This window comes from Puma concolor, chromosome D1, assembly GCF_028749965.1.
Source record: "Puma concolor isolate L17-30 chromosome D1, mPumCon1.1.hap2, whole genome shotgun sequence".
Classification (NCBI taxonomy): domain Eukaryota; kingdom Metazoa; phylum Chordata; class Mammalia; order Carnivora; family Felidae; genus Puma; species Puma concolor.
Window position 1 is genome coordinate 31,282,961 of NC_141676.1, and position 23,541 is coordinate 31,306,501.

Here is a 23,541-nt window from a genome sequence, read left to right on the forward strand (position 1 = left end):
TGTGATGCCTCTTGCTTTGGTCTTCGTGTTCAATATTACTTTGGCTATTCGGGGTCTTTTGTGGGTCCGTACTAATTTTAGGATTGCTTGTTCTAGCTTCAAGACGAATGCTGTTGCAATTTTAATTGGGATTGCATGGAATGTGTAAATTGCTTTGGGTAGTATTGACATTTTAACAATATTCTTCCAATCCATGAGCACGGAATGTTTTTCCATTTCTTTGTATCTTCTTCAGTTTCCTTCATAAGCTTTCTATAGTTTTCAGCACACAGATCTTTTACATCTTGGTTAGTTTTATTCCTAGGTATTTTATAATTCTTGTTGCCATTGTGAATGGGATCAGTTTCTTTATTTGTCTTTCTGTCGCTTCATTTTTTGGTATATAAAAATGCAACTGATTTTTGTTCATTAATTTTGTATCCTGCGATTTTGCTGAATTCATGTATCAGTTCTAGCAGACTTTTGGTGGAGTCTATTGGGTGTTCCATGAACAGTGTCATGTCATCTAAAAAAGTGAAAGCCTGACTTCATGTTTGCCAATTTTGATGCCTTTGATTTCCTTTTGTTGTCTGATTGCTGATGGTAGCACTTCCAACACTATGCTAAACAACAGTGGTGAGAGTGGACATCCCTGTGGTGTTCCTGATCTCAGGGGGAAAGCTCTCAGTTTTTCCCCATTGAGGATGATATTAGCTGTGGGCTTTTCATAAATGGCTTTTATGATGTTTAAGTATGTTCCTTCTATCCCAACTTTCCTGAGCGTTTTTATTAAGAAAAGATGCTGAATTTTGTCAAATGCTTTTTCTGCATCAATTGACAGGATCATATGGTTCTTATCTTTTCTTTTATTAATGTGATGTATCACATTGATTGATTTGTGAATATTGAACCAGCCCTGCAACCCAGGAATGAATCCTACTTGATCATGGTGAATAATTCTTTTTATATGCTGTTGAATTTGATTTGCTAGTATCTTGTTGAGAATTTTTGTATCCATATTCATCAGGGATATTGGCCTGTAGTTCTCTTTTTTTGCTGGGTATCTATCTGGTTTGGGAATCAAAGTAATTCTGGCTTCATAGAATGTGTCTGGAAGTTTTCCTTCCCTTTCTATTTTTTGGAACAGCTTAAGGATAGGTATTATCTCTGCTTTAAATGTAGAATTCCCCAGGGAAGCCATCTGGTCCTGGACTCTAATTTGTTGAGAGATTTTTGATAACTGATTCAATTTCTTTGCTGGTTATGGATCTGTTCAAATTTTCTATTTCTTCCTGTTTGAGTTTTGGAAGTGTGTGGGTGTTTAGGAATTTGTCCATTTCTTCCAGGTTGTCCCGTTTGTTGTCATATAATTTTTCATAGTATTCCTTGATAATTGCTTGTATTTCTGAGGGATTGGTTATAATAATTCCATTTTCATTCATGATTTTATCTATTTGGGTCAACTCCCTTTTCTTTTTGAGAAGCCTGGCTAGAGGTTTATCAATTTTGTTTATTTTTTCAAAAAACCAACTGTTGGTTTCATTGATCTGCTCTACTGTTTTGTTTTGTTCTGTTTAGATTCTATATTGTTTATTTCTGCTTTGATCTTTATTATTTCTTTTCTTCTGCTGGGTTTGGAGTGTCTTTGCTCTTCTGCTTCTATTTTCTTTAGGTGCGCTATTAGATTTTGTGTTTGGGATTTTTCTTGTTTCTTGAGATAGGCCTGATTGCAATGTATTTTCATCTCAGGACTGCCTTCGCTGCATCCCAAAGCTTTTGGATTGTTGTATTTTCATTTTCATTTGTTTCCATATATTTTTTAATTTCTTCTCTAATTGCCTGGTTGACCCATTCATTCTTTAAAAGGATGTTCTTTAACCTCCATGCTTTTGGAGGTTTTCTAGAATTTTTCCTGTGGTTGATTTCAAGTTTCATAGCATTGTGATCTGAAAGTGTACATGGTATGATTTCAATTCTTTTATACTTATTAAGGGCTGTTTTGTGACCCAGTATGTGATCTATCTTGGAGAATGTTCCATGTGCCCTCGAGAAGAAAGTATATTCCGTTGCTTTGGGATGCAGAGTTCTAAATATATCTGTCAAGTCCATCTGATCCAATGTATCATTCAGGGCCCTTGTTTCACATGATCTTTTTTAAGCCACCTGTAGTGTCTGAGCATCATCTGTGAAATGAGGAATTTGGTTTACCTGAGTGGTGTGGCAGGTAGCTTTGGACATGGCCCTTAATTATCTCCACTGCTGGTATTCATACCCTTGTGTAATTCTCTTGCCTTGAAAGTGGGCTGAATACACAGAGCTGCTTATAACCAATAGAATAGGGCAAAAGTGATGGGATGTCACCTTCATAATCACGTCTGCAACGATCATGACTTCTGTCTGATCAACACACTCTGTCTACCTCTATCTCCCTGGCTTTGATGAAGCAAGCTAAACTATTTGAGAGGCCCACATGGCAAAAAACTGAAGAAGGTCTCTGGCCAAGAGGTAGTGAGGAACTGAAGCCCTTACTCCCAAACCCTGGGTAAATAAATCTTACTGAAAACCATGTAATCAGATCCTTGAAATCAGATCCTTGCCTAGGCAAGTCTTCAGATGAGACCTCAGCCTTATGCACCACCTCAGATGGGACCACTGTAGCATTATGAGAGACGTTGAAGAAAACTATCTAGGTAAGCCATGCCTGAATTCCTGATGCACAGAAACTGAGATAATAAATGTTTAGTGTTTGAGCTCATAGGTTCAAGACTTCTACATCCCACAGCCCAGGCCTTCTTCCTTTTGGGGGAGTATGACTTAAAAATTAAAAAAAAAAATGTGTGCGGGGAGTAGAACTTGTTACCCCGCAACAGGTAACTAATACAAGTGGTATTCAAACTTACCTGTATAGCTCCCTGTCCACAGTTATCTCCCCTCCTCTCACCCATTCATGCACAAACATATATGACACCTGTAGAACCTATAATACTGCTTTCTTTAAGGCTAATAAAATGAAAACCTCTGATAAGGTATGTATGCAGTTATCAGAGAGGGGCAACAGAGTAATGACAGGTGGGGTCAGAAGAGCTAATTATTGATGAGTGTTTGGTCTAATCAGTTAACTCTTTTAATGCTTCATTCCTCGTTTGTAAAATGAGGAGGCTGGAATACAGCTGGGTTCTCAAAGTGTGACCCCAGATCAGCAGTATTAACATCATCTGAGAATTTGTTAGAAATGCAAATTCTCAAGACTCACCACAGATCTACTGAATCAGAAACTCTGGAGGTGTGGCCCAGCATTTGACGTTTTTTCCAGCCCTCCAGTAATTCTGATGCATGCAAAAGTTTGAGAACCACTTGGGCTCAAAGTTCTCTAAACCTTTACAGCTCTATTAATACTGATGACAGTAATTACAAGAAATATTTATTGATTATGTGCCAGGAATTGTGAAATGACTTTATATTCATTATCTCATTTAATCGTCACAATATCCTATAAGGCAGAAACACTTATTATCTTTCCAGTAATATTTCTAATATCTTTGCTTCTTAAAGGCAGGGGCATTTTTTTTTTCATCTCTAAACTTCTTTAAGCCTTGTACAGGAGTCACAGTTATTTTGTACATGTGTGTGTGTTTGTGTTTGTGTGTGTGCATGTACGTGTGTGTTTTAGTTGGTACTCAGTGTTTAAAATGAATAAGTGAATGAATGAAAAATTGAATTTATGAATAAAATTAGTAGGAAGGCACAACTGAGATTTTAAGTAGAAACTAGGAAGGTAGTGAGATGGAAGCCTGGGACAAGTTGGATATTCTCAGATAGTTTTAAATCAGTATTAGGGAGCACCAATCTGCTTACCTATGAGGCTGGTCTTGATCAGAAGTAACCAACCTCTTGGGGCACCTGGGTGGCTCAGTTGGTTGGGTGACCGACTTCAGCTCAGGTCATGATCGCACAGTTTGTGAGTTCGAGCCCTGCGTCGGGCTCTGTGCTGACAGCTCAGAGCCTGGAGCCTGCTTCAGATTCTGTGTCTCCCCCTCTCTCTACCCCTCCCCTGATCACACTTTGTGTCTCTCTGTCTCTCTATAATAAATAAACATTAAAAAAAAAGAAGGTAACCAACCTCTTGATTCCTATTGACTTCAATTTGCAGGCTGTAGCTATTGAAGAATCTAATATGATATTTATTTATTTTCTCCCAGTGACTCTGGGAGAGAAATTATTTTACAGAAATAAGTTGATATCTCAAGGGGATAAACAAGGATTTAAAATGGTATTTCAGACATATTAATCAGAGTAAGTCCTGTGCCCTCCAGAAACTAGAGAGGGGACCCTGAAACAGTTAATAGGTACTGCTCCTCATTTCTTGAATCTTTTAGTTGAGTTATCAAGTTATTTGGGTTTTTCTCCACATCCTTTCCAGATCTGGTCTCCTTGTCAATTAAAGGAACAGCAGGATATCTGGTACTGTCAAACATCTCAATAACCAAGCATACATTCAGAGCTGACTCTGAATTTGGCAACATGTTGCACATTGCTTAGAACTATTGCAATGTGACCCTTGGTGTGTGTGTGTGTGGGGGGGGCCATGTGTACATTTCTTTCCTTCTTCTCCTCTTCTGTCCTCCATAACAGTGGTAAACACTGTTCAAATCTCACTGCAGATCTTTTCTCAAAATTATCCTGTAAGGAAGGTACAGTTGCTGTTGTGATTTTGCAGATGAGAAAACTGTAGCACAATGAAGTTAAAATATCTTGCTTTAGGTCAGAGTGGTTAGCTGGGGTCAAACCCATACAGTCTGACTCTAAATCCAAGGCTTTTAACTATTATTTTAAATACTAATCTGATTCGATCAGAATTTAAGATTCTGACTGGGCTTTATTTAATAATGGGTGCTGTCACTGCCTCAGTATAGGTTAAAAATCCATGAAGTTGTAAGTGTGACTCTCTCATTCTCTTGATTTATATGTAGCAGAAGTTAAAGTTAAGTCTGTGTGATAGGATGCTTGGTATTCTCTCTCTCTCTTTCTCTCTCTCTCCCTTCTCTTATATGCATGTGAAACTCTCATTGACTCAGTCTTGGAAAGCTATTAGTAAATTTGGTTTTAGAAGAGCTTCCTCTTCAGAAGCCTTCCTCTTAGGTTTGAGTTTCAAGCCAAGGCCCAATTACTAGATGGGTTTACATTTGGTATAAGGAACCAAGCCCAGCTATAAATAAGATGTGTATCTATTTGTTATCATCCTTGTTAGCAATATATCTTTTAGAGTCCTGAGGAAGAGGAACAAATGTCTGGACCAAGAGTAAAATGGGAACATCTCCTATGTCCCCTAATCATGATATCTTTTAAAACCCCAGCATTAACACTAAGCAATATATTTAATGCAAATATACTTAAAGCAGTTAGAAAATGACATGAGATAATGTGTGTTTAATGGTTATGTTGTATAGAAAAGGCTAAACTTCTCATGTGAGTTCATAGGAAGAATTAACTATTGATTAAATTTAGAAGGAAAGGATTAATTGGAAAAGTAGGATATGACCTAACAGGGCTTGGTTATAGGAAGAAGGAAGATGATATGGCATATCAGGCAAGGGAACAGCTTGGAGGTAGAAACAAGCATGGTAAGTAAAAGAATCACTGAGAAGATTGCTCTCTCTCACCCTTATCTTCAGGACAGTTGAAATTGGCTGTGAATATTATGGGCAACATTAAAGCCTGTGCCATGGAATTTATATTTTAAGTAATATGTAATAAAGAGTCATGGTGGAAATATTCTACAGGAAAGGTCAATCTGGCAGAGGTGGGCAAAATAGACATGAAAGGGCAGAGGTTCTTATAATTGGATTGACATGATGGGTTAGGGATGAAGACAAATGGGATGGAGGCAAGAATGCAGAATGGAATGCAGATACAAATGGCATTTTGAAACAAAGGGCATGTGATAGAGTGAACACTGGTGATGAAGAATCGGCATGAGTAAAAATCGATGTCAAGTATTTTGTATTGATTATAGGTTGGGTTGGAATTTTATGCTAGTATAATAAGAAGCCCATAAATTCTGCCTTAATCCATCCAAGTCTCCTGCTTCTGAGGCCACTAAATGAGATACGAGAAAAGCAAGTAAGAACAAGCAGAGTAATACTGCTATTAGCAGAGACTTCAGCTTGGAATTCCAGTGCAAAATAAGCTAGGAGGAACCACATGAAAACTTTGTAAGGCACAGAAGCAGCCTATGTATAGCTTAGATCCAAAGCAGACCAAACAGCTTCTATGTGTATTAAGTTCAGCATGAATAGGATGTCTTATACCGATGGTATGGAAAGACCAATTCAGAGCATACCCAGTGCCAGGGAAAAAGTGCTGGTGGCTCTAGGCATGAATGAAAAAATATTCACAAAGGAGAGAAAAAAGGGTTACACAGAACAGCTCTGAGCCTTCACCCTTTTGGCCTGGTTAAATAAAGAAAAGAAACTGCAGCCTCAAAAGCAGTTAATGTTATTTCATTAGAAACTCCAGTCCTAGAAAATGTGGCCAACTCATCCTTGAATGTAACCAATTCCACTAGTTTTTGTTGAGTGTCATTTCTTGCCTTTTTTCCTGGCTCATCCATAGGGATAAATAAGGTATAGGGGTGCCATGAGAGGAGCATCATCTTAAGGCTGGTTAATTGGCAAGATAGTGGCAATGTTGATTGAGAAAGGGGACAAAAGAGGGAATTCTGTTTGGAGTGGGAGGTTGGCATATTAGACAACATCTATGAATAAGATGACATAGTACACTCAAGTTGAATGACTTTGAGTGGACAGAGTTTAAAGAACATGAGATCTATTAACCACTTCTTGTCTTGAAAGGTCAGCAGGAGAAAATAGTAGATTGCAAGAATAGTGGTGGGCAGTATGGAGAGAGCAGGCTGAAGAGAACTATGGCTTCAGGCCATAGTCATCCCTGATGATTCAACAGGTAGGGCGCTGGGGGATTATGCACTCCAACCTCACTCTCCTCCAACCCTTGAATCTTTTGTTGATGTCTCCATTGGCCACTGACCATAAAATGCCTGTTCATGAAGTTCACATAGGTCAGCCTATGTGGGCACAGTAAAACATGGAGGAAGGTTCCAGAGGGGGAACCAGAAGTTTCTAATGTAGGATAGATTGTGAACTAAATGATGAAGGCGCTAATAGTTGGAAATACCTCTCAGCTAATAAGAAGAGCAGGCTTAGTGGGGTGCTTGGATGGCTCAGTTGGTTAAGCATCCGACTCTTGGTTTCAACCTAGGTCATGATCTCATGGTTTCATGAGTTTGAGTCCCACATCAGGCTCCACACTGAGAGTGCAGAGCCTTCTTAGGATTCTCTGTCTTCCTCTCTCTGCCCTCCCCAACTTGCACTGTCTTTGTGTCTCTCAAAATAAATAAATAAACTTAAAAAAAAAGAACAGGCTTAGTGATAGAAATTTGGGGTACAACTTATGGAATGTTTAATCAGGAAGAAAATACAGAATTTTTACTAAATACTTATTATGTACTGGGCATAGTACTAGGCATTTTCATATGTTACCTCATTTATTCTTCACAATAACTCTATAAAAGAAGAATTAACATTCTGAGAGATTTGTTGGTTCATGGGTCTCAAACTGGCAGCTCACGGGCTGAGCATCTGTGTTTTATTTGGCCTGCATGGTGCTTTAAAAGTCAGAAGATTTCACATAAAAATACAGGTTTCTGACTTCTCTGGAAAAATCAGAAGATTTGGCAACAGCAAACTTACATTCCTGCAACCTAGAATTGTGTGGTAACTTTCCTCTTTAGATTGGACATGAACTTTGGCACATTGCCCACCACTCCTTATTTGTGTTGAAACTTCCAGATTAATTAATTGAAATTATCTGCCAAGTATTTTAATTTGCAGCTCTGATCTATGACCTCTTATTTTATAGATGAATAAATTAAGTCATGGAGAAATCAGATGACTTGTACAAAATTTCACAGCTAGATAATGCCAAAGTCAGCCTTAGGACTTAAGTCCTAGGCTTCTGCATCATGATATCTATGAAATGTGAAAGTTGATTACTATAAATTTTATGATAATCAAAGCAGGGTGGTGCTGGCTTAAAAACTGAAAAATACATGAGAACAAAATAGAATCCAGAAATTAAACCGCACATATACGGTCAACTGATTTTCAACAAATGTGCCAAGGCAATACAATGGCGAGAGGAAAATCTTTTCAACAAGTGGTGCTTGAACAACTGGGCTAAACACATGGAAAAAAGTAACATCAACCCCTACCTCTCACTCTACACACAAATTAATTCAAGATGGATCATGAAATGTAAAAGCTAAAATTATAAAGCTTCTCGAAGCAAACATAGGAGCCTGCCTTTGTGACTTGGAAAAAGCAAAAATTTATTGGAGAGGAAACAATATGCAACAACCATAACATAAAATGAGTATTTAGAAGAATGGATGCACTTCTTGTCTGAGAGAAGAGGGTCAGGAGTGCTTAGTATGGGGATATGAGAAACCTGAGGCATTGAAGAAGCAGCAAGAGGTAAATAAAAAGTGTTGGCAGAACTACGGTGAGAGGTTAGGATATTCTGAATCTTTCCCAAGGCTCCAATAACAGCCTATTTAATTTGGGTCTATAAAGTTTATTTGGAAACTTACTAAAAGCCTCTTCTCTTAGGCTTCAGGAAACTAATGATTCAGATTACTGAAGCTATTTCTTTTTAAAATTTTGAACCTCTCAGAGTCTGTCTTTAATACTCTGTCTATGTTCTGAATCTTTTTTTCCTCCCCAGTCTTTGTCACACCAGGGTTTCTGGCCTTGGCCACCAAACTCTGTTAAGGCAATAGCTCCACACAGCGTTGGTTTTAAAACAACCCTGTGTGTATAATGCAGTGGAAACTGCACTCAGAAACACCCATAGTCTTTTTTTCCTGATTGGATCAGTTTGTGACATACAAAAAAAGGTAAGTACAAAGTCGAATGAGGTTGTTTTTCATTTCCCCCTTGCCATTTGGATACCCCTTTTCAGCCGTGTAAGCAGACATTGGGTTTCCTAATGGTGCAAGTTTCCTCTTTTCCCTCCTGAAATGTTCACTTTAGTGAATTATTGTATTCTTGATTCCTTTGTGGTAACTGTTCGTTTTTCTGTGTCATATAAGAGATTAAAAGTAGAGTTCTTCCAAACTAATATGAAAAAAGCAGACAAATACAGAGAACAAACTGGTAGTTGCCTGAAGGGAGGTAGGTGAGGGGATGGGTGAAATAAAGGGAATAGGTACAAAATTCCCATAATAAAATGACTAAATCACATAGATGATAAGTATGGCATAGGGAGTATAGTCAAAAATATTGTAATAAGGCTGTGTGGTGACAGATGGTAACTACACTTATCATGGTAAGCATTGAGTAATATATAGAATTGTCAAATCAAATGTTGTACACCTGAAACTAACATCACATTGTATGTTAATTATACTTCAATTAAAAAAAATAAATTAAAAAAGGGTAGAGTTCTTTTTGGATTTGGTGCTCTGCTTCTGAAAAAGTATATTAACAAAAACTTATTTTTAAAATTTTTTTTGTTCTATTGCTTCGAAAATATACTAGTTTTTTTTTTTTTTAGTAGAACAAATCTACCATTTCCACTTATAAGCCACCTTCTGTTTTCTTAATATAATTTCTTGTTCTGATCCTAAATTTGCTCTCTTTATTGTCTGTTCCTTAGATGTTATCATTTCTGTGTTTATTATGCCTTGAAGATTTTTTCCCTGTCTTTTATGCCCTGAAGGTTAGTGAATATTTGAATTTGGGCAGCAAGATGATGACCACCATATAATCTTCTTTTCAATTTCATTTCCTTTTTTAATTACTTTTTTGAAGATGGAAACTTACCTTAGTTCCTTGGAGGAACTAGAACAGCCAAATGGGAGTTCAGCTCCTAGGGGAAAAAGAATGTAAGAACACAGAGTAGTGCACTTGGCATGTGTATGTTCCCAAAACAGCCTTGTGCACAGTTCACCTGCTATCTTCACAAAACGGCTCTTAGCTGTGGTCATGTAAAATATGTCTTCTGATGAACAACTTAGGAGGTACAAAACCAGCTGTGTACTGTCAGCCTTTTCTCATTGTAGAACAGGTTGAAGAAAACATGAACTGTATAAGCAAGGACTATGGATCTAACACAGTGACATTTAAATGCTGGAACTTTCTGTAGGGAGGGTTTCTGTGTCTGTTGATGCTTGTGTCTTCTATTTGAGCTCTTCTATAGAGCTACTATTACTGTTGTCATTTGAAGTCACAGAGCAGCTTAGGATGTCAAGGAAAATGCAGATGACACTTAGGAGGAACTTGTGAATTTGCAAACAGAAGCAGACCAAGCAGCAAATATAGCTGCTACCCTCCCTCAAAATTTCTCCAGGTTCTGTTCTCCCTCAATATCTAAGACATTGTTCCCTAGTTTTGATAAGGTGATATACTATACTTCTTCCTTTATTATATATTTTTAAATATTAAGATAATATCACAGAAAATTTGGAAAACAGGAAATGATTAATAAGCAAAAAGTATTACCTATGAATTTGCAGTGGGTTGCAGGCTCTGTAATACTGAGTACTTTAGACACAGTTTGCCATTTTGTCATGACAACTGCTATGAGGTTTGGTATTATCCTTGTGTTACAGATGGGGCTGAGAAAATCAAATAACATGAATGAGTTCTGCCGCTGGTCAAGCACAGGAACTGACATCAAAAGCGAGTCTGTTGGGCACTGAAGCACATGTCCTTTCTTCTCTTGCTGGGCTTCCTCATGGCTTGTTGGTCCAAGAGTAAGTGAATATGCCGACTTCTATGGTTACGAGTGAGGACAGTTAGATACATGAAGCTGACTTTCTGGGAGTTGCAGCTAAGATGCCTTGACCTTTTTCTGAGGAGGGGATGATAACATGATGGAAGGAAAGTTCTGGGAAGATGAATGTCTCATGCCATTATGCAAGATGGACTGGGAAAGAGTGACTAGATGCAAGAATGCTAGGTGGGGAGGCTGTGGCTGTGATCCAGGTATGACTCCATAAGGGTCTCAGCTAAGCGTTTTATTACTTTACACAGTTTTCACTTTCTCTTTAGAGGTCACTGCAGTTTTCACAAGGATAATATTTCTCTGAGACATACCATTTTGGATCTACTTTGGTTCCAATTTTTTTTTTTCTAATATGTTCTCTGGCCTTAGGGTGACCGCAAGTGAAATACAGTCTCTTAGCCACTCTTTTTTTTTTTTTTTTTTTTTTTTTAATTCCTTGATCCCACTCATCCTTTAAGCCTGTTCAGGTCACTAATTAGAACACAAGAGACTCCTTTTTATCATAGGCTGAGCCCCTCATCCTCAGCCTGATAAGCCCTTGGTAGTTGGAGGTGGAAGTGTTTGGGGACTACCAAAGGAAGTTATTTTCTATTATGACTGAGACCCAGTGTCTATGTTGCCTTGGAAATTGTATAACAGAGCTCGGTTCCTTTCACTGGGGGTCTGGGTCCTGGGCATCCTCTCTGCCATCCCCAACCACTCTTCCTGGCATTGCTGTATAGTATCAACTGGATGCCTCTGGGAGCTCAGGGCTGCAGCAGGCCTAGCAGAATCCCCTCCTATTTCTCTCTTTTCCAGACTCTAATTCAGAAGCCCCGTTTACCTGCAGAGAATGGCAGGTTGTCTGTCTGCTGGCAGCCTGAAGCTATACTTTTTCTGTCTGGTTGTATCAGTGCTCATTATTTGCTGTTCGGTTTAGCTGAGTATTATGCGGAAACTTTGAGATGTTGTGGGGAATCAGCCAAGTCTTAACATATGTAGGAGTTGCCGATTCCACACAGCTGTTTCCCAGCTTCACATTGGTTAGAGCCCACAAGCCCAAGTGCCTGCATCTCATCGGAAACATGAACGTTAGGTTGAAAATATCTTATACATTTGGTAAAGTATGAAGTTCCAGTCAGACTACATCTCTTCGTTGCTCTTCATACAGTCTCCCTTTTCTGCCACCATTGACTGCTAATGTTTTATCGAGATGGAATCAGATATATTAAAGTAAGAATCACAGACATTTGGGGAGGAAAACAGTATCCCTTTGAAATGCCTTTTAGGAACTTATAAATCTCTCTTCTTTGCAAGTAGCCTTCTCGTCCTCCTCCTCCTTTTCCTCCTCCTTCTCTTTCTCCTTCTCCTTCATGGATTCTATGCCTTACCACATGACTGCCCTCTGGCATAATTATAGGGTCCCCTGAAAGTCTTCAAATTCTGGAGACACTGAAAAAATCCCATATTTTACAATTCCTTGCCCATTATATTATAAATGAAGCCAGTAAAGTTAGCTCCCTCTAGAGGTGTCCACTTGCAAATGTTGATCTACCAGGTGAGCTGGGGATTGGAAGCTACCAGAATTGATGCTACTGAAGGCAGAATCCTCATCTCCAACAACTTTGGGGAATCCCATAGTGGTATCTGATGGGCATGGATTCAAATGAGTTAGCAGGAGATATAGCAGATGTAGGGCTGAAAGTAAGCAAGACTGATATGCCCATTTCAACATGTAAGGAAAAAATACTCCTCATTCCCTGTCCAATTCTAAGGTCTGGTTCCCCCTCCAGTGTCAATGCCTCCATATACAAAATTTACCCCAGACATAGGAATTAAGTGAAGGTTTTGGAAAAGAGTTTCATTAAGTCTTCAGGAAGATGGATTTTTGCCTTTGGGTCTAGGGCTTAGTTACAGTATGTGTTTTTTCTGTCATGATGGTCTAGATGTAGGAGACATACGCACACAAACACTTTAATACATAAAACTGTCCAACTTGGAAAAAGGAATCTTGATTCCTTCATTCCTGAAAAAAGAGGTTCAGTTACCAGTGCTCCCAGCTTAGTCTGCTCAAGTAATTACAATGAACATCAGTATCATTCTCTGACTAATGCCAGTCTCAGTCACCATTCTGGGTCCGTTTCTTTCCAAATACACACTTCTGAGAGGACCAAATATGAGCTTAGTGAGGAGAAGTAAAATTGTTGAAAGGAAAACACTGAGGGTCTGGCCCAAGCATATCAAAATGAACAAAGTAAGCAAGTGACTTAGCCTATGAGACACTTTCTCTGTTTCTTCTTTTCACATACATGTGAATAGGCACTTGGGTCTTGGTCTCACTGTCATGTTGTCATTATGGAAGTTTCTTTTGTTATTTGCTCTGAAATATGATTTGACTTCTCATCAGTAGAAGGAACTTCAGTGGGGTTAGGTTAAAGACAGAAAGGCCCCTCCACCAGGTGGCTCATTTTGTCTGTACCGGTCCTCCAAGAGACCCAGCCCAAACTTATATCATGGCCACCTTCCTGGTGACTAACTTTATATTGGGCCTCTAATAGGGCTAGCAAATAGGCTTCACCTTATTTTCTGGCTGTAATTGACTAGGAGTGACTGTGTGGTATGATATTCGGAGAAAAATTCTGAAACTACGTCCAGGCTCAGAGCAAATGAATTCATGGTTGATATGAAATTCCTGTCATAAGCACAGGTCAAGGGTAGTGTTAGCTTAGATGTCAAGTATTCACCATCCTAGAACATCTTGTCCCTCTTTGAAATGATCTCTAGTACATGCTACATCTAGTTTCATATCCAGATTTTTCATTCAGTTGTTCTGTAAACTTAGTAGGAACCTCCCAGAGTAATCGTGACAGCTACCACCTATATAGTCCTTATTATGTATTATTATGATGTAAACATTTTACATACATTTACGCTTCACTACAACCCTGTGAAGTATTTTATCACCTCTGTTTTAAAGGTTAGGAAACTGAGGCACAGAAAGTTTAAGAAAATTGTCGAGGTCATAATTGGTATGCGGCAGACTCAGAATTTAAACCCAGGCAGTATGGTCCCAGGCAGACTCAGAATTTAAACCCAGGCAGTAGTAAACACTACTCTGTGCTATTTCTCTTATTAGTGCAATAGTATTCTGATCTCTCCAAGGGACCTATCCCCTCACACACATCAAGGAGCCAACTTTAATAACTCTCTCTCTCTCCCTCCATTCCTCTCCTCTTTCTCCCTCTCCTCCTCTGTCTCCTTTTCTTTTCTTCGTCCCTCTTCCCTCTCTTCCTTTCCTCCCTCCCTCCCTTTTCTTTTTAGAGAGAAGCAAAGAGATACATACAAACTACAAGACATCTCAACAATTGATTTCATTTTTTCCTGTTGGACTTCCATTAACACTACTTTCTAAGGCTCATGTTGTTCTAATGTTAAAGTGCATATAATAAGTTTATAAATTATATGAGAGTGAAAGGGGAAATGGTCTAATAAGGATAGATTCAGAATCCTGGGTAGAGAGAGGAGAGGAAAAGGGGAGTAAAATAAAAGAGCAGAGTCAAGGCAAAGTAATTGGGTAAGTAGTAGAATATTGCCATTTCTAGAATTAGACAATTTAGGTTATAAAATTAATTAATTGATCAATCAAGTATTTTGTGTCTACTACGTATCAGGCATAGAGCAGAGCACTGGAGATAAAATGGTGGTTAAGACATAGTGCCTTTATCTAAGAGCTGTATGTTTATCACAAGGAAATAAATATGTGGAAACAAACTAAACTTTATGAGTTAGCCTCCTGGTCCTGGCTTCTCTCTGCTCCCTGCCCATTCTTACCCTGGGAGGATGGGTGACTTTTTGGTCTGGAATTGCTTGTGTGTGGCTGAGTCCCTACTGGGATCTTCTTGGTGTCTGTCTGCCTGGAAAGAGCATGCATTCTGGTATGCTGTCTGGGCCAGGTTTAGTGGGATAGATCCTGCCCCTGAGAACTAGGCATGTCATTTCCCATCTCTGTCTGTGACTAGCTGCATAAGGTGACTTTTTAGGTACAGTATTAATAAGACCATTTTTGCCACACATAAGCCATGTGTTCCTATCCAAAATTAAATAGCAATGAAGCTAACATTTTAGTTACCATCTGTACCCCTATTCCTAACTTTCAATTACATCTGAACTCACAGGGGCCTATTTTTTTGGACATCCTCAAGCTTCAACAGCTGACATAATGCTCATGGGATTTTAATGAACCCCAGAAGTCCCTCATCTCCACCATTATAAAAATGGGCTGAGGAGATTGATTCAACCCCGGCCCAGCAATATCCTCACTGCCAAGGAGAAGCAAGTAATAGTTTATGATTCATGGACTGATTGGCAATCACTATCAGGATTACCAGAAATTCATCTGGAATGTTTTGTAAAGCTTAAAAAAAACATTTAGCATGTGTTTCACTGTTTTTAGTAGCTTGTCAACACCCTAGAAACTGAGTTTCTAGTTGACAAAACCCTGAGTATGAGTGTGCACTGAATTAGGGTAACACCCAGAGAGTGCATACTTGGTACATTGTAGAGGAGGGAAGGGCTGTCATAGCTTTTCTCACTGACCTTTCTTCTCTTTGTAAGCTCATTTGTCACTCAAGAAACATTTGGGGCATCATAATCATGGAGAAGTCCTCCCTGCTCCCCTATTGTTATTCCACAACACTCTGCGATATAATGCTATGGCATAGGGTCCTGATTGTGTGTTATCTTGTCTACATTACCAGAGGGTAAACTCTCATATGGCAGAAATTGTGGCATGTCCACCTTTGTGTTGGCCCTCAAGATGTAATTATAGAAAGGAAGAAACATGCTAATTTAGTTTGAAGCATCTTCAATCGGGATGGAAGTAAGTATCCAAAGGAGATAGGAGCAGAAGAGATAACCAGAACTTTGGAAAATGGACATCAAATGACAGAGGATAAAATGTATGGGTATGTGTGGGGGACAGAATCAGAATTTAATTCATTTTCTTCACCAGTTCAGGTCTGGCATTTGCTGAGTACAATATGTAGAATGAGAACACTGTGGCCAGTATGAACAAGTTAATTCCAGTAACAGTAGTGTTAGTTGTGATGAATCCACATGACTAAATGTACCAAACAAGAACCTCCAAGAACAGTAGGTATAGGTTTGGGCATGGGTATATGGCTATGGGATGTAAGAACTTGAAAAAGCTTTGGAGTGGAGGATGGTGTTAAAAAAGAAAGAAAGAATGAAAGAATGAAAGAATGAAAGAAAGAAAGAAAGAAAGAAAGAAAGAAAGAAAGAAAGAAAGAAAGAAAACAAAACAAAACACACAAAAAAAAACAGCTCAAGATGGAGTCATTTGCCTCTCAAGACAGCAAACCAAGATTTAATTACAATTTCAACCTACCCCAGTAATGTGGCCTTTTAAAAGTCACTCTGAAATTTCCTGATCTGTGATAGTGAGGTCATCTGTGTGATAAATAAACAAACAAATCAACCAACAAACAAAAACCTCTGTCATGTCCTTCCCCTCCAAAAGGAGATGTCCTGGCCTGAACAACCCTTTTCTTTTCTCTTGCTAATTAATAGCTTCCTTGCCCCGCTGTCCTGCCTATAAAAACTTTCCATTTTGTACAACTCCTCAAAACACCTCTGTAACCTCATTCATTATTTTTGCTGAATGGGATGCTACCTGATCATGATTGCTTAATAAAGCCAATTAGATCTTCAAATTTATTGGATTGAATTTTGTTTTTTTTAAACAATGGATACCAGACCTATAAAGAGGGATGAAAAACTTAGGCTTTCTTAGCATGAAGAAAAACAGGAGTGGGTGGTAACAATGACTCTAAAATACATGAAGATTTATTGTGTGGGGCTGTAGAATCCACAAGGTATATGTGGCTTGATATGTTACTCTACAAACACTCTCAACATTTACCCTTGAGAGGGTTTAAGTGAAGTATTTTCACATCTATTTTGTAATACACATTATTGACTGAGTTAAAGAAGGGAATGGAAACTTGTGGTATATGGAACTTGATTTCGTGTGGAACAGTTGAAATGACTGGCTGACTTAGTTGATTACAAAAGGGCATAATTTAGCTTGGGTGCTGAGCTACTGTGACCCAGGTAGATAGTAAATGGTTGATGCAGGTGATATGAAGGATTGAGTGATTATGAGAACTTTAAGGAAAAAAACAATCACCCAGTGTAGAAAGAGAAAAATAAATGGAAAATGAAAAATAAAAAACAGTGAAAACAAAAAATTAAATACCACCCACAAGGTAGTATTGTTAACATGCAAAGGACAACATAGTCTAGAAACTAAATTTTTAATGATTATCAATGACTGCTTATGAGGTCATAGAAACTATAGGCTTATAAAACCTTCGCATCTTAAGAATTATTTCCCTCAAACAAATCGATAATCTCAGCAACTCCAAAATCCAATTATCAGAAAGTTGAGCCAATTTTATTCCCTTTGGCCTTGAGCAGTCACTGTTTCTTTGAGTGTATATTGTTGAGGCCTTTCTTCATCCCTCTGACAATGCTCCCTCATCATTGTCTCAGCCTGTTCCTTAACAATGGTCATTTATTGAGTGTACAACATATAGGCCTATGCTAAGTACTTGTGCTCATCAGTTTGTTAGTCTCCATATTGTGCTATTGTTCGTGCATTTTACAGATTAGGAAAGTGAAGCTCAGAGAAGCTAAGAATTCATCCAATGAGAAGAAATTATCAAGGAGCTAAGCTGGATTCAAGCCTAAATCTATTTGACTCAGGATCTGTATTTCTAAAACATAAAATTATGCCACTCCCATACTTGGTCTCATGCCAGCACTTACAGGACTGCTTTCACTCTACCACAGCTAGATTCTGGAGGAAGCCAAAGGAGATGGACAGCCACTGATAGTGTCTGTTGCACTAAGCATCCGGGCAAGCACTTGGCATTATCTGAGTTTTAATGTCTTGCCAATCCGTTGGCTATAAAACAATATCTTATGGTGGTTTTATTCTCATTTCTCTGATTACTAATGAAACTGACCCCTCTGGATACATCTGTTGCCCATTATTTGTGTTTCATGTGAAATGCCCATTTTTATCTTTGGCCCATGTTTAGATGTTTTAAAATTTTTTCTTACTTATTTTTAGGACTTCTTTGTTAATTCTTAGTATGTGGCAGAAAAAAATGAGCTGTTGATCAAATCTATTTTTCTTCCACAATGGGCATACAGCTACAGCTATATGGACATACAGCTATTCCCATCCTCCTTCTCAGTTAGATGAGGTTGTGCCTGACTTGTGATGAATAGAATGTAGGAAGAAGCAAGGCATATCAGTTGTCAAGCCTGTCCCAGAAAAGCCTTCCTTGTGATCTGCTATTCTTTGTCTTCCTCTGTCTTCCAGTTAGGCACTGATGACCAGGTAGATCTTAGAAGCCAACTATTGAAGATAGCAGAGCCTTCCACAGCCTGGGGTTCCTGAATGACTGAGTTAAAGGAAACCTTCCCAAGCACAGACAAGAGTTTACATGAGCAAGAAATTAACTGCTTTTCTGTGATTCTACCTTGATTTCAAGATTTACCAGTTAAAGTAGTAGCTGATCTTCATAGAGGATGCTGACCTTTTTCAAATTACATAAGGTGCAGATATCCTGGATTGGAACATATGGTTTATGCATATGGCAAAAATGGTCTCATTAATATTGCAACTAAAAAGTCACTTTATCTACTTAGTCATGGACAGAGCTGGAAGACTATAGGCCTGGTTCATAGGAGCAAGACATACCCCAATACATCTATTCATGGCCCAGAGTGCAGATCAAAATACAGTTGACTTTTGATCAGTTTGGGGGTTAGGGGACCCAACCCTCCACGCAGTAGAAAATCCACATGTAACTTTTGACTCTTCAAAAACTTACATAGCCTAATGTTGACTGGAAGCTTTACCAATAACATAAACAGCTAACACATATTTTGTATGTTATATGTACAATAAACATAAGATATTGTAAGATATTCTAATATCTTACAATAAAATAAGCTAGGTAAAAGAAAATGTTAAGAAAATCATAAGGAAGATACATTTACAGTAGTGTACTGTATTTATTGAAAAGAATTTGTGTGTAAGTGCACTTTGCTGTTCAAACTCATGTTGTTCAAGGGTCAACTATATGTGTTTTGTCTAGGCAGACAATACCAAGAAGATCCTAGAAGAGGCTAAGCCACATAGGATGCAATTCCAAACTGAAAAGTCACTCTTTCCAGGAGAAGAGTGGGCAGTGGGCAGAGAGAAGCCAGGACCAGGAGACTAATTTTGATAGAGGTACGTCTAAAAACATTTAAAGATCAATACAGATAGAAAAGTTAAAACATTTTTTTTTTTTTTTAGAACAGGGCATTATTAAGCTAAGATCATTAATGACAATAGTAGTTAGGAGTGTGGTCTTTGAAGTCACACATAACTGGATTCAAATCTGAATTTTGTCAGTTACTATTTGTGTGACCTTGGAAAGATTACTTGCTTTATTTCAGCCTCTGTTTCCACATCTGTAAAGTGAGAGTGACGTGGTATGTACATTGTTGCAATTGTTTCAAGACTCAAATGAGGTTTAAAAAGTACAGGACACTTAGCACAGTATCTATACATGGTAGGAACTTCATGAATGGTGGCTGTTATTATTTTCAGTTGTAGGTCAGTTCAAATGAGATAATATATGTGAAAAATATTTTGTAAATGAAAATACTCTGGCTATGCTCTTGGAACTCTTTTTCCTGCCTCCATAAAAAGCAATTTGACTCTTTCACAACCTAGTTGTCAGATTAGTCTTGCCTTACCAGCTGGTGGGCCTAGGACTCTGATGCAGACTGTGGTTCAAGAGGAGGGAACAGGTATAAGTTGGACTCTGCTACATGTCAGGGCCCACAAAGACCATTGAGGACATCCAGGAGATAGTAGAAGAGAGGGGAAAAAATAGGTACTAGAACTAATAAGACTATATAATTGGTTACATTCCAGAATGTGTTGGTGTTGCCTTTGGAATAGGCCAATGAAAGCATGTGAAGATTTTTGAGGCATCAATGAAAAGAGCTTGGATCCCTAATTTTGGGCATGGACAGAAAGGGAACCCTACCACACACCTTCGTCTACTTGTTTTCCTCTAACACCACACATTCAAATATAGATGTCTAGTGTCCAGCCAGGACCTGAATGGGGACCATCATTGTAAATATTCTTTATTCTAACCCTAGCATCTAGCCCAGTACCAAGAAATGGTGAATCAATAGTATACGCTAAATCAGTACATTAATTTAAACATCAGAGACATTATGCGTTCACTTTGGTTGGACCCCTTGTTTCTTAGATATTCCTAGGGCAATCCTGAATGGCAAGAGCAGAGGCAATAGAGGAAAGCAAAGGACCACAGGGTTTTGTCACTTCAACCATCAAAACGAGAGAGATGCATGCCATAGTGAGAAAAAGAGCTATTCTAAAATAGAACTGGCTCTCATACAAGAGAGTGAGCTGTGGGCAGGGTAGAAGGGAGGTGGAGGTGGAGGCAGGGTGGCATCAAGCAGAAGCTGCATGACCATGAGTTGCATTGAGGACAGTGCAATAGAGGGATGCCTGCACAGAGTCAGAGCTGGACTGTATCACCATCCCCACCCCTGGCTGAAGCAGAATTAACTGTGGATAAGATTTTCTAAAAAAAAAACTCATTCCTAGGCCCTCTACTTAGAAATTTTGATTTTTTTTGAAGAAAAAAAATATTTTTTTCTTATTATTTTGAGAGAGAGAGAAAGTGTGAGTCAGGGAGGGAGGGAGGGAGAATCCCAAGCAGGCTCTGTGCGGTCAGCGCTCTATCTCACCAACCCTGAGATCATGACCTGAGCTGAAGTCCAACGCTTAACCAACTGAGCCACCCAGATGCCCCAGAAACTTTGATTTAATACATTTGAATTGTATCTAAACATCTTTGAGTTTTAATTAACATACAAAAAATGCACCCATTAAAGTGCAAAGGTTGATAAGTTTTAACATACATGCATGCACATACCTATCATAATCAAGACAGAACATTTACATAACTCCCAAAATTTCCCTTAGATTCTTTGTGGTCAGTTGTCCCCTTCCCAGTTCCAGGCCTCCAGTGATCTGCTTTTTGTCACTACAAATAAGTTTGCCTGGTCTAGATTTGATATATGGCATCTATAGGATGAATTGTTGTTTTTTTTTTTTTTTTAATGTTTATTTTTTCAAAAGAAAGAGGGAGAGACAGAGTGCAAGTGGGGCAGGGGCAGAGAGAGAGAGAGAGGGAGTCACAGAATCTGAAGCAGGCTCCAGGCTCTGAGCTGTCAGCACAGAGCCTGACACAGGGCTCGAACCCACGAGAGATCATGCCCTGAGCCGAAGTCAGATGCTCAACCGACTGAGCTACCCAAGTGCCTCTATAGTATGAACTCTTATGTGTCTGGCGTCTTTCCTTCAGCACAATGTTTTTGAGGTTCATTCATATTTCCAGGTGTATCAGTAGTTTGTTCTTTTTTTTTTGCTGTGTAATATTCTATTACATAGATATTCCACAATTTATGTATGCATTAATTCATTGATAGGTATATGTGTTGTTTTGAATTTTTGCCTGTGATGAATAATATTGCCATTAACGTTTCTATGCATGTCTTTGTGTGGACCTTTTCATTTCACTTGGTGAAAAGCCTGGGAGTAGAATTATTACATTGTAGAGTAAAATCTATATAGCTTTAAAAAACTATAAGATTGTTTCCCAAAGTAGTTGTATCAGTTACAATTCCTGCCAATAATATGTGGCAATTCCAGTTGCTCTACATTCTTGCCAATACATGGCCTTGTCATTCTTTCTAATTTTATCTATTTAATTAAGTATGTAGTAGAATCTTATTGTGGTTTTAATTTTTGTTTTTCTTATGACTAATTATGTTGAACATCTTTTTGTGTGCCTGTTAGCCATTTGCATATCCATTTTTCTGATGTGTCTTTCAATCTTTTGCCCATTATTTATTGAATTGTCTTCTTGTTAAGTTTTAAAAGTCCTTCGTATATTCTGGGTACAAATCCTTTGTCAGATGTAAGTATTAGAAATTTTTATCCCTGTCACTGTCTTCCCTTTAAAATTTTCTTAATAGTGTTTATAGGCTGGGGGCGCCTGGGTGGCGCAGTCGGTTAAGCGTCCGACTTCAGCCAGGTCACGATCTCGCTCTCTGTGAGTTCGAGCCCCGCGTCAGGCTCTGGGCTGATGTCTCAGAGCCTGGAGCCTGTTTCCGATTCTGTGTCTCCCTCTCTCTCTGCCCCTCCCCCGTTCATGCTCTGTCTCTCTCTGTCCCAAAAATAAATAAATGTTGAAAAAAAAATTAAAAAAAAATAGTGTTTATAGGCTGAATCAAATACACCCAAAATTTATATGTTGAAGTGTACTCCAAGTGCCTCAGAATGTGACAATATTTAGAGATAGGGTCTTTAAAGAAGTGATTAAATTAAAATGCAACAATTAGGGTAGATCCTATTCCAATTTGACTGGTGTCTGTACAAAAAGAGGAAATTTGGACATATGTGGAGACACCTAGAAGGCACGGATACAGAGGGAAGACCATGTGAGGGCACAGCAAGAAGGCAGCCATCTGCAAGCCAAGGAGAGAGGTCTCGGAAGAAATCAAAACTACTGACACCTTGATCTTGGCCTTCTAGCCTCGAGAACTGTGGGAAATAAACTTCTGTTTTTTAAGCCACCCGGTCTGTGGTATTTTGTTATGGCAGTCATAGCAAACTAACATAATATCTTTCAAAGAATAAATGTTTTCAATTTCGATGAAGTCCAGTTTATTACTTTCTTTTTATATGGTTTGTGTTTGTTGTGCTCTACCTGTGAAATCTTTTTAAACCTCAAATTTGTAAAGATTTTCTCTTGTGTTATTTTCTTTTTTTTTTTTTTTAATTTTTTTTTTCAACGTTTATTTATTTTTGGGACAGAGAGAGACAGAGCATGAACGGGGGAGGGGCAGAGAGAGAGGGAGACACAGAATCGGAAACAGGCTCCAGGCTCTGAGCCATCAGCCCAGAGCCTGATGCGGGGCTCGAACTCACGGACCGCGAGATCGTGACCTGGCTGAAGTCGGACGCTTAACCGACTGCGCCACCCAGGCGCCCCTCTTGTGTTATTTTCTAAAACTTTTAGTTTTAGCTTCCACCTTTTAGTTTCATAATCTATTGAGAATTAATTTTTGCATATGGTGTGAGGTAAAGGTGGAGTTTATTTTCTGTTTCAAGTGGATATTCAGTTGTTCTAGCACCATTTGTTGCAAAGACTACCTTTTCCCTATCCAATTACTTTGGAAATCAAGAGACCATACATGTGTGGGACTTCTTGGCTCTCTATTCTGTTCCATTGGTCTTTAACCAAGGGAGTGTTTTTTAATAAGCTTCATAAGTGATCCTAATGCACAGCCGAATTTTGAAACCTCTAGGATGGATGATCTCTAAGAAACCTAACTCTTTAATTCTATGAGAGCTCACTCAACAAGTAACTGCCTCTGAGTCAACACTAAAAAGGCAGGAACTGATAAAATAGATGATCTCCAAGAATCTTAAAGTATTTGTCCTCTCCCTTGGCACTTGAAGTGACTCTGGACTCAAAGCAGGTATTGATTAAAAGAGATTCTCATGTAGGCATTGAGGAGGACACT

The 23,541-nt window shown here is 38.7% G+C and overlaps 1 long non-coding RNA gene across 3 annotated transcripts in view; it reads left to right on the forward strand.

Annotated features, from left to right (window-relative positions):
- LOC147576577 (uncharacterized) overlaps nt 1–22,587 on the forward strand; it is a 192,313-nt gene extending 169,726 nt beyond the window's left edge. Inside the window, exons 3-5 of one of the 3 annotated variants that reach the window (XR_015240942.1) lie at nt 10,667–10,810; nt 19,014–19,150; nt 22,395–22,587. This is a non-coding gene — a long non-coding RNA (uncharacterized LOC147576577). Of the gene's footprint in view, nt 1–10,666; nt 10,811–19,013; nt 19,797–19,843; nt 21,989–22,394 lie in introns of those variants that run through there. The other 2 variants (XR_015240941.1, XR_015240940.1) reach the window with 2 other exon arrangements.
- The last annotated feature ends 954 nt before the right edge of the window (nt 22,588–23,541 follow it).